This window comes from Sturnira hondurensis, unplaced genomic scaffold (assembly GCF_014824575.4).
Source record: "Sturnira hondurensis isolate 20B ecotype Veracruz unplaced genomic scaffold, ASM1482457v3 Scaffold0000780, whole genome shotgun sequence".
Lineage (NCBI taxonomy): Eukaryota > Metazoa > Chordata > Mammalia > Chiroptera > Phyllostomidae > Sturnira > Sturnira hondurensis.
The window spans coordinates 19,452,551-19,469,103 of record NW_028073411.1 but is presented as its reverse complement, the minus strand read 5'-3'; the positions used below and the strand labels follow the sequence as shown (position 1 = coordinate 19,469,103).

Below are 16,553 nucleotides of genomic sequence, written 5' to 3'. Positions count from 1 at the left end.
CCTGCCTCCGCAGCCGGGCCACATTGGCAAGCGTGTTCATGGTAGGTGTGTGGCCTGGTAGGTGTTTGCCAAGCTACTTGGCAAACAGCTTTTATTCCAAAATGTGGCAATAGAGTAGGAAGACTGGGTTTCTTCTGTGGCTTGTGAAGTTCAGCCACCGAAGATGATTCCCAGGGAGAAATGGCAGGAACCGGAGGGAGCGTGTGACCCCTGGGTGCTCTGTAAGGGCATGGGGGCTCGTCTTGGTCTGTTCACCAGGGTGGGATCGCTGCACTGGGCGGCGTGGGGCTCGGCTCCACAGAAGTAACAGCGAGTTCTCCCCTCTGCTGCCGCTCACCACCGTGCGTGTCAGACGCCAGGTCTGCCCAGCGATGAGGGACAGTAGCATTGGGAGGGGGAAGGTCCCTGTGGGCCCGGAGGCGGGAGTTGTTTCTTAGATTTTAATCCCTCCTGTTAGCTCCTCCAATTCACTGACTGCTGTCAAGGTCGTCTGAAAGTGGTCCTCTCCCTGGGTAAAGTGATACTGGAAATAAACAGGTGCTTCTGGTGGTGTCAATTCTCATTCATTTTGCCCATCAATTCTTAAGAGTTTTTAATGGTGACTTCCTCTTGTCACAGTAAAGCCAAGTGCACTGTCACTTGGAAGGAAATTTGTTTCCAGGAAAGTGAACTCCAGAGTTGGTGGGGGAGGTGAGCGGCCAGCACCCAGAGCGTTCGCTCCCCAGACACTTGGGCCAGTGGGCTCATCGTGGGCCACACGACCAGAGCGAGAGGTTCCGCTGGCCGCAGCCCTTCCCTTCCCAGCAGCTTCCCGACTTCCATGCTCAGACCCCGAGGCTCCTAGAAGCGGCCTCTGCAGGTTGCAAGGGGCAGAAACTCAAATGAGCTCTGGTCAAGAGTGGGGGTGGTGGGCAGGCAACCAGGGGCAGCTAGAGCTCCTCAGACACCGCGCAGTGGCCCTGATAGTGGGAAAGCTGCTGCCTCCCTTCTGGTGGGCCGGGGTGGGGCGGGGCGGGGCAGCGTGGCCTAGGTTCCCATGCCACGCCCACCGGAGCCCTCAGATCTGAGGTCACAGACCCACTGCCATCACGGGCCCAGGGACACTTTGAAGAGTGGCTTCCTTGGCTGGTGTGGCTCAGTGGACTGAGCGCCTGCCTGTTGCAGGTTCGATTCCCAGTCAGGGCACATGCCTGGGGTGCAGGCCAGGTCCCCAGCACAGGATGCATGAAAAGCAACCACACATTGATGTTTCTCTCCCTCTCTTTCTCCCTTCTTTCCCCTCTCTCTAAAAATAAGTAAATCTTTTTTTGTTTTGTTTTGTTTTAAATATTTTATTTATTTATCTTTACAGGAGAAGGGAAGGAGAAAGGAAGAGAAACATCAATGTATGGTTGCCTCTCGTGTGTCCCCTGCTGGGAACTGGCCTGCAACCCAGGAATGTGCCCTGACTGGGAATCGAACCCTGATTGTCTGGTTCACAGGCCCGTGCTCAATCCACTGAGCTTAAAAATAAGTAAATCTTTTTTTAAAAAGCTAATGTTCGTTTTGTGTTCAGAGGCAGGGCCCCACCGTGGGTGGCACAGTCCCCTGGGCGGCAGGGATGGGCTCCGAGTCACAGAAGTGCCCACAGGGCCCAGAGGCCCAGGCAGTTCTCGGGTCATCTGCACCCTGTTGCTCAGGTCTGGGGGCTGGCGGGCGGTTTGAGCAGCTTGGGATGGGACGCGGTGCTGCCTGACGCCAGTGGCCTGCGCACTGCCCTTCGGTGAGAACAGTTTCGCGCTGGACCGTTAGCCCGAGGCCGCGCTGGCCGCACAGTGACCCTCAGACAGGCTGAGTGGATTCCCAGATGCCACAGTGCCATTTTCCTCTTGGGGTCTTAACCCTTTGGATCCTGTGCTTGTGGGAAGTGCTGCTTTGTCCCAAATAACTACAAATGCACTGTAATTGGGGTCCTTCTGACCCTCGAATCTGTGTGCCCAGCTAAACAAGCACTGGGATGGTCTAGGCTGACTTCCCATCCCAGCCACACTCACGCGAAGCCTTTCTGGGGGCATCTGAGTGACCACAGAGTGCAGGCGGTCAGCGACAAGGGTCATCCGCTGTCCCAGGGAACCTCCATGATACAGTCGAGCGCTTCTGTTTTCTGAACTAAAAAGTGAAATGAAGTCAAGTCTCTGCTCTCCTCTGTGTGTTGGGTGGTGTGGTTTGTGGACGTTGGTTTTTCAGTTGCTCCTATTCACTCAAAAAAGGAGAATCTGGGTGTGGCCATCAGCAGTGCAGTGGGGACTCGGGGCCCCAGGTTGGCTCAGGACACGGGCAGGTGGCCACGTCGCCCCGTGTTTTGCTGTACCCTCAATGCTGTGTGGCACTGGGCTGGCCATCTGCCTGTCTCGGCTTGCTGGGTCCCGGTGGCACATGCCTGGCCGAGCCCTGGCAGGGGCCCATGGTGTGCCAGGCACAGGCTGCGCACAGGTGCTGGGCCGTAGTGACCGATGGTCTTGCCCCAGGGCTGGCCCCTGAGTGCTGAGGCCTCGGCTGGGAAAGGCGATGGAAGCCGGCCCACCGGGAGTCAGAGCAGAGCCTCCACACAGCCGGGGGCGGGGGCGGGGGGGGGGGGGGGGGGGAGGCTAGCCTTCGGTCTCCTGCTTCTCCCCCAGCTGTTGGATAGGATGGAGTGCTGAGCGTCTGCTGTCCGCCTCCCACAAGTGCCCACATTGGCTCTAGGCTGGTGGCCTCATGGCCACCCCTTCCAAGAAAACAGTTGCGCCTGGTCCCAAAGAGACCTGCGCCCTAGTGCCAGGCCGTGCTGTGTGGCCCCGGCCTCCAAGGCCCATCATCCCTCCGGGGCGTGTGGGGGTGCGCACAGCAGGCTCTGCGGGACGTGCTTTCCCTGCCAGCATCGTCCGTTCCTGCTTTCAGAAGCAGAAAGGAAGGCGCCAGAGCCATCTTGCTCAGATATTTCCAAGGAGCCTCGGCTGCAGAGTGAGCACAGGGAGGCAGGGAGCAGGCGGTGAGGACCAGCCTCCCCTCCGGAGAAAGGCCTTCCTGGGGAGGCGGGCGTTCCGCTCATAGGCACTTCCCTGCCATAGTTGGGGGGGGTGGGGGGGGTGCTGGGTCCTGTGAGGTCGGTTCCCTCTTGGCTGTCACTCCGCAGAGTGTTGTTTCTGAGCGATCACTTTCAGCTGCACACAAGCATCTGAATGTGCCCACGCGCCTTCCTGTCTTCCTGCAGCGTTTCCATTGTGCCCGGAGTGCTTCGTGAGGGTCAGCAGGTCATACTTCATCCTGTAGCTGGGGAGCCCCTGGGAGCAGCGTCTGCCTGGGGGTGCACTTCTTATGGGCCCCCCTCAATCCCCGGCCTCCCCCCGCTGGCCAGCCACACGGAAGGGAGTGAAAACCTGCGAGCGCCTGTCCATATCGCGTGTCCTGGACACCTGCTCCGCTGGGCACAGGCCGCGACATGGACGCCTCACTGTTGCTTATGTTCTGACCTCCGACAGCAGGAACCCCTCGTTCAGACCTGTAGCAGCACCGTCCAGTGCCTGCCGGTTCGCAAAAGCGGTTTCTTGCTGGCGTCACAAAGCAAAGAACCCCATTAGGTGGACAGCTGGCTTTCGGAACAAAGTGGACAGCCTGCTGACTGTGTGGGCCCTTCCCAGGCCCCGTCCCCCACAGCTGCCCTCTGGCCCCCCATGTCTCAGCCCTGTACCAGCACCTGCAGCCAGCAGCTCACTGTCGGCAGAGCCCATGCCCCGGAGAAGCTGGCCAGGCTTTGCAGGGGCTGGCACTGTCGCGGGGACTCTGCCGTCTCCTGGCTGTTGCGTGGCCCAGGGTCCCAGGGCACCACCCTCCCAGCCTGTGGAAAGCATGGGTGCCCGCAGGGGCCCCGGGTGGCTGCAGCCTCCACCTCCCAGGGGAGCACACCTGTGCCTAAGTATGGGCGACACAGGGGGGGCCCAGGTTGCCAGCAGGGACCCGTCCACTGTGAAGGGAGAAGGAGGGGTGGGCGCTGGGGGAGAGCTCGCAGGGCAACCTGCTTCCTCGTGGGCGAGCCTCACCTCAGACACTATAAGGCCCAGAGGCCGCAGGGATGGGAGACTGACTGTGTGCGTCTGTGTGTGTCTCTGTGTGAAGATGTGCGTTAAGGCCACCATTTCGGAGTTTGCAGCTTGGCAGCATGAGGCACATTTGCACAGCGGTGCAGCCGTCCCCACCGTCCTCTCCGGGCTGTCCTCGTCTTCCCAGACTGAGCTGCTGTCCCTGTCACACAGCAGCTCCCTGCTCCCCCCCCACCCCCAGCCCCACCGTCTGCTTCTGTGTCCGAACCTGTCTGCTCCGGGGTCTCGTGCAAGTGGGATCATGCGGCGCCGGTGCTTTCCTGACCGGCTCGCCCTCCAGAGCGCAGCATCCCCACTTCCTCCAAGCTGTGGCCCTCGGCCCGAGTCCCAGGGGCCCCGAGTCCCAGGGGCCCCGAGTCCCAGGTCGGCGCGCGCCCGGAGCCCTCGGCGCCTCCAAGGCCACTGCAGACAAGGGCGTCTGCAGACACACTCACTGAGCACTGCTCTCGGCAGCTGACCGGCAACAGACACCGGCCTTCGAGGGCCATCCTGCTGTCCGTGCCCCCAGGGCCTGTGCCCACCTGGTGGAGAGGCCGTGCTGGGCAGGGTCCCAGCTCACCCGTTCTGCTTGCCTCACCGGGCTCCCAGGAAAGGAATTTCTTTCCTGCTGGTGAAAGGAATCAGTCGACGTTCCCAATCCTCCGTTTCCAGCTGCGTCTGTAACCCCTCCCTGTTGATTTGCATTAGCCACTGTCCTCCTCTGTCCCGAGTGGACCCTCGGGTGGAGAAGTACAGGCAGGGTTTCTGGGGAAGGGGACGAGGTAGGCAGGAGTCCAGAATGCTTTCTGTTCAGGCATTTGGGCTTATCACCTCCCCTGGACCCCCTCCTGCCCCCGCTTCCCAGCACATGCACCCGAAGACCAGCTTGCCACCAAGACACCCGATTGTGTACCAGCGGGTTCTTTCACCACCTTCCTTCAGTGCCTGTGGCTCTCACGTTAGTCGCACGTTAGTCGCCTCGGGCGGGACTGCTGCCATGCGCACCAGCCCCAGGGGGCTGCAGTGTCCGGGGCAGAGGTGGGCATGGGCGCATGTGACCTCACACAGAGAGCCCTGAATGGCGCTGGCCAGGCACAGGGGGCAGGGGGCCAGTGGCTGGCCGTGTCGGGGGACCCCGCACAGCGTCTGCCTCGCCAAGCCACGGGCGGTTTCATGCCTCCTTTCTCCGAGTTCACAGTCCTTGAGAACGGAACTGTGGTTCATCTGTGTGTGTGACTTGGTGCATCGTTTGCCCCAAACACAGGGCAGCTGCCATCTGCTCCCTGCAGCAGGCGGACCAGCTGTACCGGCTCACAAAAGGTGTGTCCACACCCTAACCCCTCATACCTGGGGTGGTGACCTCTTTTGGAAACTGGGACTTTGCCGAGGTAATCATGTTTAGGATGCCACGGTGAGGTCACCCTGGGGTTAGGGTGTGTACAGATGTACTCAAAGGGAAACACGGTCTCCTGGGGGTGGGGGCTGTCATGGGTCTTCAAGCCAAGGAACCCTCGGAGCCACAGGTTGCTGGGGAGAGGCCTGGACAGGCGCTCAGAGCCACTGGGGGGTCAGCCCCGCCCACAGCTCGGCTTCTCGACCGCTGGGCCCCACAACGGTGAGAGAGCAAGTGTCTGAAGGGGAGCAGGGTGTTGGCCCTGGCATGTTGCCGAGGCCACAGGGACACTGCTGGGAGAGTGAGAGGAGCTGAGTGCTCTGTGGAGTGAGATGGGGCCGGCCGGCCTGGGAAGAAGGAGAGTTGGGTCTGATGGGTCAGCAGCCTCCAGAGTGGATCGATGCAGGCAGCTTTCCAGAAGCCCTGCCGGAAGCCTCTTCCCGGATCCCCCCTCCAGAGCTGAGATAGGGGAAGCTTCGGGCGAATTCACCTTGGTGAGGCGGGCGCTGGGGTGGAGCCTGATGGCTACGTCTGGGTGCAGCCTGGCTCTCAGTTCCACCTTTGCACCCTCGATTTTCCCGTGTGTAAAATGGGCAGGGCCTGGGAAACAGGTGGGAGGTGCTTTGTGCCAACTCGAGGGACGAAGGTGGCCTGTGGTCACTGGGTGTCTGCAGATGGGGTGGCAGGTGCTGAGACTGGGTGAAGGCCAAGGGCGCACACGGCACAGATGGACTGGCCTGGCCCGGTCAAGGTGGGTGGACCTGCAGAGTCTGGAAGGCTGGCTTTTTCCACTTCCAGCCCTTGGCAGTGATGTAGCCTTGCATCCATTTCCTCAGTCAGGCCTGCCTCCTCTTGCATCTTGTCCTGTGGAGCTGAGCTGAGCCTGGCACAGTGCGGCGCTAGGTCAGGGGACTGGACACTGGCAGGGCCCAGAGCCCTCTGGGCTCCCAGGTCTCCTCGTGCCTGGCTCTCCCCCTGCACAGTGGCTGTCCCAGTGCTTGGGTGACTGCTGCTCCGGGGGGACCCTCCACGTCCACCTCGCTGCCTCCCACCCACAGGTGCCCTTTCTCAGGAGCAGTTCCGGAGTCATGTGGTCCAGGCTGGGCCAACCCGGAGGCAGTTCTGGTGGGAGGGGAGAAGTGACCCAAACCTGACTGTGAATCCACCCGATCACACAGGGACCAGGAGATCCGCCACGGGACAAAAACTGGCATGACCACAGTCCACAGTGGCACTTCCTACCTGGCAGGTGTGTCTGCAGGTCCAGGAGAAAAGTGGGTGGGACACAGGGCCAGGGAGGTTTGACAAGCCTCATCGGTGAGCCAGGCCAGCATTGGCCTGGGGGTAGCTCCCCAGCCTTGCACCCCCGGGTGCTGCACGAGGGAGCAGGGCAGAGGGGGAGGCGCAGAGGAAGCCCAGGATTCCATCTGGACCAGGGCATCCAGCACCTGGGTGTCCAGCACCTGGGCGGATGGGGACTGTCCCCTGATTGGCTAGTCCCTTCCTTCTTCCCTCCCTCCCTCCCTCCCTGTTGGTCCCCCTTGATTGAGAGCCACCCTATTCAGGAACCTGATCGTGGGCAGGAGGAAGGGGCAGGAGCTACCGCAGGCACTCAGGTGGGGTCTGGGCCCTGGGGACCCAGGACAGGTGAGAGGAGTCTGGTCTTACGGGGAGAGCAGGGCAGACTCCTGAGCTGAGCGGGTGGCACCTGGCTCCAGCTGGGTGTGGCCCAGGGCCGGGAGCAGCCTGTGCTGATCCCAGCAGACCTGGCACCCGCGTGGCTCGTTTTGTGCAAAACTGGGAGAACTGTTTGTCTGCTGGTCTGAGGTGGCCCATGTCTGTGTCCTCGGACAAGTCCCCCCCTTGGCGGGGGGCCGGTGAGGGGGGCCGCCAAAACACCTTGGCCTCGGGGCACGGAGTTCTGTACAGCAGTCAGTTACACAGGCGGGAGCATTTTTTAACTTTCATTTTTTCCATGTTTTCACTGGCTTTTATTTTTTATTATATTTTATTGATTATGCTGTTACAGTTGTCCTGATTTTCCCCCTTTGCCCAGCTCCACCCAGCACCCCCCCACTCCCTCAGGCAATGCCCCCACCGTTGTTCCTGTTCTTGGTTCATACACGTGAGTTCTTTGGCCACTCCATTTCCGGTGCTGCACTGTCCATCCCCAGGGCTGTTCTGTGAGCACCTACCTATCAGAACTTCTTAATGCCCTCTCCTCTTCCCCCACCCCCCACACTCCCATCTGGCGACATCAGAACGCTCTCTGCATCCATGGTTCTGTCTCTGTTCTTGTTTGCTTTGTTTGTTTTTCAGATTCAGTTGTTGATAACTATTTTTGCCATTTTATTGTTCATGGCTTTGATCTTTTTCTTAAATGTAGCAAAGGCAACTATAAATTGTCCAGGGTGAGGCAACCTGCTTCACCACCTGGAGGCTCTGCTGGTGTGGGGGGGCCGCGGAGGGAACGCCGCTGCCGCTGCCTGGCCTCTGGAGGTGGCCCGGCGCTCACCCCGACTCCAGCCACTTCGCCCACTTCCTGTCTGTGACTGACGCCCCTCCAGCGGCTGCCCTGGAGTTTGTGTCCGTTCTGAGTTCCTCTGGGTCCTTTAAGTGGTGAAGACCCAGCAGGTTCTGTCACTGCCATAATACCCGCTGGTTGTTCAAGCCAGAGGTTGTGGGGGTTTATCCTCCCAGCCTGAAACCCTGGGGTGCGGGGCCAAGTCTGGGGTTGGGACTCCTCGCTCCCGAGATACTGCTGCTGAATTTTTAAAAATATTTTTTAAGATTTTATTTATTTATTTAGAGAGAGGGGAAGGGAGAGAGAGGGAGAGGAACATCAGTGTGTGGTCTCCCCCCACGTGGCCCCGACTGGGGACCTGGTCCGCAACCCAGGCGTGTGTACCCTGACTGGGAATCGAACTGGTGGTCCATAGCCCGCACTCAGTCCACGGAGTCACACCAGCCAGGGCTCCTTCCTAATTTTTATCCACCACATGTGGGTGAGGGACTAGCCCACTCTATGTCTCTGGACTGAGTTGATGGAACAAACTGCTGGAGCCCCAAGCAGTTCCTCTTAAAGAACCCACGCACGGACTCACCTACTCAGACTGACTCCCTCTGAGCTCCAGCACCAGGGAGCAACTTGAAAGGCCCCAAAGGTATACAGGGAGGAACTGAAGTGTCTGACATCCAGGCAAGCAGAGGCCATTGTCTCTTCAGTAAACCCTCCCCTCACAGAGCCTGCAAGTTGGTATCATATCTGAGACTCCATCAACCTTGCTAACACTGTTTGATCCCCTTTGGAGATTCCCAGACTCCACCCTACCCAGTTTCCAAGCTGCTTTTCCATATGAATGGATGGTCTTGGCTCCTGCTTCCTAAATCCTCTCAAACAAGCAGCAGCTGGCCTCAGTGAGCCGCAGGCCTGGCACCAGCAGCAGCCAGCCTGGATGCACAGTTTGGCTCACTTGGGAATCTCAGCCCAAGTAGCCGCCATCTCAGATTGCTTTATAGCTCAGGCAGGGTGGCCCCAGGCAAAACGCTGGTGGGGGCGGACCTTGGCCTGCACCACCCAGGAAACCCCGGGGCCAGCGCACCCAGTGGACAGCTACAGACCGCAGCGGAGCACCACCACCTGCCCCTGCACAGCTGATCCTCCATGGAGGGTGGTGGTGGGTGCTCAGTGGTCACAGCCAGTCCTTGCAGCTGACTGGCCTGGGTAAATTTCTCCCATTGATCTGCCAACAGCCACCGAGGCTCAACTACAAGAGGAAGGTGTGTGCAGCCCATATGAAGGGCGCACCTCAAGGACCCAGCTTGGGTGATGGGGGAGGCTGTGCCATGGACCCTACAGGACACCTACTCCATCGGGCCACACTACCAAGACACGGAGTCAGAGCAGCTCTGCCTAGTACACAGAAGCAAAAGCCTCACAGGGAGGCCTCCAAAACAAGGAGACAAAGAAACATGGCCCAGATGAAAGAACAGATCGAAACTCCAGAAAAAGAGCTAAACGAAATGGAAATAAGCAATCTATCAAATGCAAAGTTCAAAACTCTGGTCATAAGGACACTCAAGGAACTTAGTGAAGATCTCAAGAGCGTGAAAAAGATCCAGGCAGAAGCCAAGGGTTCAACTCTGGCTGAATGGCTCAGTGGACTGAGTGCCGGCCTGTGAACCAAAGGGTCGCCAGTTTGATTCCCAGTCAGGGCACATTGGGTTGTGGGCCAGGTCCCCAGGAGGGGGTGTGTGAGAGACAACCACACAGTGATGTTTCTCTCCCTTTCTTTCTCCCTCCTTTCCCCTTTCTCTAAAATAAATAAAATATTTAAAAAGAAGAACTCTTTAGAAACCAAGGAATTACTAACTGAAATAAAGAACAATTTACAGGGAAACAACAGTAGAGCAGATGAAGCCAAGAATCTAGTCAACAATTTGGAATATAAGGAAGCAAGCAACAACCAATCAGAACAACAGGAAGAAAAAATAATCCAAAAAATGAGGATAGTGTAAGCAGTCTCTGGGACAACTTTCAGAGGTCCAGCATTTGCACCATAGGGGTGCGAGAAGGAGAAGAGAAAGAGCAAGAATTAGAAATCTTTTTGAAAAAACAGTGAAAGAAAATTTCCATATTTTGGTGAAGGAACTAGACATACAAGTCCAGGAAGCACAGAGAGTCCCAATTATGATGGATGCAAAGAGGCCCACTGCAAGACACATCATGATTAAACTTCCAAAGGTTAAAGATAAAGAGAGAATCTTTTTAAAAAAGATTTTATTTATTTATCCTTAGAGAGGAAGGGAAGGAGAGAAGGAGAGAAATATCAATGTATGGTTGCCTCTCCTGAGTCCCCTGCTGGGAACTGGCCTGCAACCCAGGCATGTGCCCTGACTGGGAATCAAATCGAGATCATGTGGTTTGCAGGCCCGTGCTCAATCCACCGAGCTACACCAGCCAGGGCAAGAGAGAATCTTAAAATCAGCATGAGCCCTGGTTGGTGTAGCTCAGTGGATTGAACGTGGGCTGTGAACCAAAGGGTCACCAATTCAATTCCCAGTCAGGGCACAGGCCTGGGTTGTGGGCCAGGTCCCCAGTAGGGGGCGCACGAGAGGCAACTACACATCAATGTTTCTCCTTCCATTCCCCCCTGGCTAAAAATAAAATAAATAAAATCTTTCAAAAAAAAGCAGCCTGAGGAAAGAAGTTAGTTTCCTAGAGGGAATTCCCATAAAACTGTCAGCTGATTGCTCAAAAGAGACCTTGCAGTCAAGAAGGGGCTGGAAAGAAGTATTCCAAGTCATGAAAGGCAAGGACCTACATCCAAGATTGCTCTATCCAGCAAAGCTTTCATTTAGAATGGAAGGGCAGATAAAGTGCTTTCCAGACAAGAAACTAAAGGAATTCATCACCACCCAGCCCCAATGTTCAAGGGATTTATTTAAGAGAAAGATCAAACCCACAAACAGTAAAATGAAACAGCAAATTCACAACTGTCACAACTGAATCTAAAAACAAAAATGAACTATGCAAACCACTAGAACAGAAACAATCACAGAAATGAAGATCACATGGAGGGTTATCAGCAGGGAGGGGAAGGAGGAGAAGGGGGGAGAAGGTGCAGATTAAATACAAATTGGTAGGGGCAGAATAGACAGAGGGCTGTAACATACAGTGTAGGAAATGGAGATGCAAAGAACTCAGGCAGGACCCATGGATAGAAACTAAGGGTCGGGATTGCCCGAAGGAGTCGGTGTACCAGGAGGGGAGTAAAGACAGAAAAGCTGGGACAACAGTAACAGCACAATCAATAAAATCGACTTAAGAAAAAAAGATGTGTGCATTCTTTCTAAAAATGAACAAATACTCAACTCTGTTAATGACATGCATGCTAAGTGTCTGGGGGTGACGTGTACTGACGTTTGCAACTTACTCCGAATTGCACCCCAACAAGAGGAAACAGACGGACTCACAAGTAAAGGGATGGAGCCAGCGTGGGTGCTTGTGTGTTCCCCATAACCTTTGCTGTGAGTTTGAATACTTTCATAATAAAATGTCGAGGGCAAAGTCCCAGTGCAGAATGTCAGTCTCCCTGGACAGGTTGCAGGCCCCTGGGCCTCTTCCTTTTCTCTGTCGCAGTGTCATAGGCCACACTGACACCCCTTCAGTAGGGATCTCCTTCTCTTGGACCCCCTCCCAGCCCGGCCCACCCTGTTCAGACAGCCGACCGCCAGACACGGGTCGGTCTCCACGCACGTATTAGGGGAAGCCCAGCACTTTTTCTCCGATATTGCACAGTTCCTTGAGGGAACAGGACCCTCTTTCTTCCACTGCCGAGACCCTGTGCCCTGGCTGCCTGCCTCTGAGCTTCAGTCTTCATCTGTGGGTGCCTGGGCCCACCGACGGCTCTGTGAGCTGGTCATCCCACTCGGCTTCCCTCACCGGCTGGCAGCCCCAGGGGGACGCTGGAAGGCAGGGCTGGAGCCAGGATGGCTGGGCCTCAGCAGCAAGGAGCTGTCCTTCCAAGGCAGCTCTGGTCCCTAAAGCACAAACTTGAAAGCTTCCAGGCCTTCTTGAGGCTCAGGCCTGGGACCGGCCCCACTCCAGCTGAGCTCAGGAATCAGATGAGCCAGTGATGTATGCAAGGGGCTGCGCCGGAATGTGGGGGACCCCTCACCCAGCAGGACCAGGCCTCCGTTCCCAGGGAGCCAGGGGGCTTCCCCTGGGAGCTTCCACCCCCTCACCCGCCCCTGGGACCCGAAGCACTGCCTCTCCCTCTGTCTGAGGGAGCGGCAGGTGGAGCTCTTTCAAGGAGAGACACCATGGGCCCAGAGAACACAGTTTTCAGAGCTGAGGCTGGAGAGCAGACAGGGTGGGGCCTACAGTAGCCCTGACGGGATCCTGATTCCACTGGGGCACCAGGTGCAGGCTTCCCACAGGCCCAGTGGTGCCCGGGGGGGGGGGGCGGGGGGAGGGCAGCAGCGGTGCCCAGGCTGGGGGTGGAAGTGGGTCTGGGAGGGGGGAGCATATAGGCTACTGCCTGGCTTCCCCCTCCCTCTTCCTTCCCCCTCCCCACTCAGGCACTCCTGGACGGTGTGGGGTTGGGGGGGGCACCCACTGGACGCAGACCCTCAGATGCCAGGGAGATCCCAGCACCTTTGTCCCCTCCGGCAGAGCTGCCCCGGACATACCCAGGGATGTTGGCAGTAAGAGGACTCCATTCTCCGCTGGAGACCAGTGCTACTGTGTGGTTTATTCGTGTCCAGCCCTGTGCTTTGGTTTTCTGCTGCTCCTCCCCTCGGACCTTTATTTGCCCGGTCCTTCAGACCTGCCATGTGAATGTCCCTCTTCTGCAGAGTCCCCTGCTCCCTGGGGGACCAAGAGCTTTTCCCTCCCTTTTGACCCGGGCTCCTGGCTGCGCTGCACAGGTTGCGGGCTGGCCAAGGCGCAGCACCTCGCTCTCCCGTTGAGCAGCCCAGCACCTGCTGTGGGGATGCTCAGTAAACACTGGAAACAGCGTGAACGGGAGGCTGTGCTGGGCTTCCTCTCCAATGCTGGGTGGCCGGCAGCAGGAGGCTGGCGAGCAGACGCTTTCATTCTGCCTGGAGCAGGGACCTCGCTGCTGCTGTGTCCTGTTTCAGCTTCATCTGGGCCTCGGGCTGGGGCTGCTCCAAACCCACCCAGCCCAGCCTCCAGAGCAGAAGGCTGCCCGCTGCCCGGGAACTGGGGAGTAACGGGGGTGGCGGAGGGAAGGAGACAGAGTAGGTGGAGCATCCATCCTTGTGCGGGGAAAGCAGGAGGATGGAGACAGAGGCAGGCAGGGAGAAGGGGGTGCTGCTCCCACCAGACCTTCTCCAAATGGAGGGGTGCTCCCCAGGGAGCAGGAAGGAAGCCCACTGCCCCGCCCCTGGGTTTGTTGGAGGAACCCGTAGGCCGGCTGCAGGGGTTGGGGTGCAGGGCAGGCCCTGGCACGGCTCTGAGCTGCCATCAGGCAGGGACAGGCCCCAGGCTGACCCGGCAGGCTGTGGGCCACAGAGGTGCTTGGAGGCCATGGGATGTGCAGACTGGTGTTTGCTTCCTGGGGCCCTGGTCTTTCAGGCTCTTGTGGAACAGACAACGGGTTTGCTACCCCATGTGGCTCCCGCATGGGGGCGGGGGGGGCATTACCCCCTGCAGTGTCTGCCTCAGGGGCAGGGCTCTCTGCTGGTTCCTAAAGCCAGGCAACCACCTCCCAAACGCAGCAAGCAGACCCCGCCCCCAGCTCGATCCCGTGTGGCAGCACCTATGACAGGAAGGCGGCCCCTCTCAGAGGGGAGGTGCAGGTCAGGGGGGTTGAAAGGGACTGAGGGCATGCAGCCAACGTGGGTGTCTGCTAGGCTCAGAGTGCACCCAGGGAGGATGGCTCAGGCCCGCTGCCCAAGTGACGGGTACACTGCACCCTTTCCAGGTTCGTGAGGGTGGTGGATGCGGTGGATGAACTGGCCTTTTCCCCAGGACTCCAGACCCATTCTACTCCCAGGCTCATTCCTGCCTCAGGGCTTGGAAAAAAGATAACTTATTTTTAGAGAGAGAAGAAGGGAGGGAGAAAGAGAGGGAGAGAAACATCCATGTGTGAGAGAGACAGTGATTGGCTGCCTTTCCTACATGCCCCGACCTGGGACCAAACCTGCAACCCAGGCATGTGCCCTGGTGGGGAATCGAACTTGTGGCCCTTTGCTTTGGGGGGCGGGCGACGCCCAACCCTCTGAGCCACATGGACCAGGGCCTGGGGACTTTTGCCGGGAGTGCTCACTTCTGGCTTTGCTCAGTGGGCTGCTTCCTGTTTTTTAGGGCCCTGCTGACACACCTGCCTCACAGTTCACCCCTGACCCCCTGACTCCATCTGTCATATCATCTCACCTTCATTCTCTGTGTGGCACTGGGAGCGCAGGGGTCTCACTGTCCCGTTGTCCGACGTACCTTCGCTCTTATCACTGGGACCACTGCAGCTCAATGCACGTTTGTTGAGAGAATAGAAGGAAGGAGGTACCAAGGCCTAAGCAGAGGGGATGGAGAGCGGATGGGCTAAAGCAACGTAAGGAAGCTCAGACGTTTGGCCACCCATCGGAAGAGAGCTTAGGCATCTCAGGTTTCTGGCGTGGGGACAGTTCCAGAGCCCAGAGTGACAGGCGGAGAAAGGCTCGCGTGGCCTGCCCCTCCCTTCTGCGGAGCACCTTGGTTGGGGCCGCCACGCCCGCCCCGGCCCGAGGTGCTCCTGAGGAGCCGGTGTCGGCCAAACCGCAGGCTGGCTGAGTCACTGGGGGGGTTGTTTGACTGAGTCACCGCCCCTCCCGCGGCCCCATAACTGCTGTGTCGCCGCAGAGATTCCCCTTTTCAGCAGACCTTTGCATTTTTAAACGAAAGCCAAGTCACTGGACCTCCCTGTGGAAACCACGCAGCAGCGCCTGTTTCCAGGTGTCCGCACAAGGGCAGGGTGAAACGGCCGCAGGTGGGGGTGACTTTTGCCGAGGGCGGCCCGTTGAAAAGCAAGTGGGGCTGGGGAACTAGCGAACGAACCCCGCCCCCGTGGTCAGCAATGTCACGGGCCCCTGCTCTTGGGACTCGTGCAGGCAGTTGGGGGGGAGGGGTCCCAACGTGGTGGCAGACAAAGAAAGCCGCGCCCCGCGGGCTGAATCCACGCGCGTCTTCCTGGCTGGCTGCTGAGTCAGCTCGAGAAGCCGGCGGTGCCGCAGAATGGGGCCCGGGGCTCCCTGGCCGGGAAGCGCCGCCCTTCCCCGGGCTGGAGGTCGCGGCCTTGCGGCCAGGGATGTGTAGGGGCGACGGCTGCCGCGGGGGGCAGCACGGGGTGGCACGGCGGCTCGGCCGGGCCGCCAGCCTTCGGAGACGGGAGAGGGGCCCAGGATCGCCAAGCCCCTCAGGACCTTCCCTCTGCCTGCGGTGGAAGCCCCCCGGCAGGTCTGGGGAGACTCAAGGGGACACACGACCGCAGAAACCCGGAACCCGAGCGCGGCGGAACGCACACGGGCCTGACAGCCAGGTGACCGCGCCCCCTCCGCCCACTCGGGCAGCCGGGTCGGGTGACGTCACGCGGCGCGCGGCATTGTGGGGCGGGGCCGAGTCGGGGGAGGGGCGCCGAGACGCCATTTTCCGCGGCGGGGCTGGAGCCGGCGGGTCTTGGGGCGGCGGCTGTGAGGGAGCAGTGGGGACAGCGCGCGCGGACGGCCGAGGATGCTGCGGGGCGGTCGCGCCGGCGCTCCTCGCACGTGATAGCGGCGCTGCACCTGAGGCGGCCGAGGCGGCGGGTCCCGTGCTGTCCCGCGACGCGCACGCGCCCGCGGCCTCCGGAGCTGACAGCGCCAGCGCGCGGCCCGCGGGAGCAGCACGGTGAGTGCGCCGGCCCCAGCCTCACCCGCGTCCATTCCCTGCCCTTCCCGTCCCCGGTCGCCGCCGCACCCATGTCCCCTGCAGGTTCGTGTTTCCTCGTTCGCGCATCCCCGGCTTCCCCGGCTCAGCCCCGCTGCGGGCGGGGGCGGCCGTTCCGGGAACAGCTGCGGCCCCAGGAGCCGCGCAGGGGGAGGCGGCCGCCCCCGGGAACGCGGCGCGCGGGGCGGGCGAAGCCGGGAGGGGCTCCCGGCCGCTTCGCTTTGTCCGATTCCTCCGTTTCCTTCCGGCCGCCGCCCTCTCCCGCAGCGCCGCCCAGGGCTCGCCCCTGTCACGCTCGCGGGCGACGCGCGGCCCGGCGGGCGGGCAGCGCGCGGGGTCCCGCCCGAGGGGCCGCCGGAGCTCGCCGTCCTCCGAGATCCCTTTCTCATCCCTTTGGTAACCGGACTGGAGACCGGTCGCCCACAACGCCCGCCACCGCTGGCGTGGCTCCTGCCCACAGCAGCCGCCCTGGAATGCAGGGCGGTCGGGTTGGGTGCACCCCGTTCTTTAAAATAGTTAAAATAAAGCATTACAAAAGGGAAATCAGTGCCCGGTGGACTGGATGGTTTTTTATAACGAGGTCTGGAGATGGGGTAGTTTTGTGTCAGAAATTGTGTATTGTAGCTTATTGCTGTTA

At 59.5% G+C, this 16,553-nt stretch overlaps 1 protein-coding gene across 10 annotated transcripts in view; it reads left to right on the top strand.

The window, feature by feature from the left end:
• The first annotated feature begins 15,628 nt into the window (after positions 1 to 15,628).
• The window catches only part of KLC1 (kinesin light chain 1), a 37,774-nt gene continuing 36,849 nt past the window's right edge, over positions 15,629 to 16,553 (top strand). For 4 of the 10 annotated variants that reach the window (XM_037047743.1, XM_037047740.1, XM_037047731.1 and 1 more), the window contains exon 1: positions 15,631 to 15,877. The gene's annotated coding sequence lies outside the window, so the exon portion shown is untranslated. Of the gene's footprint in view, positions 15,962 to 16,553 lie in introns of all 10 variants that reach the window. The other 6 variants (XM_037047713.1, XM_037047704.1, XM_037047687.1 and 3 more) reach the window with 3 other exon arrangements.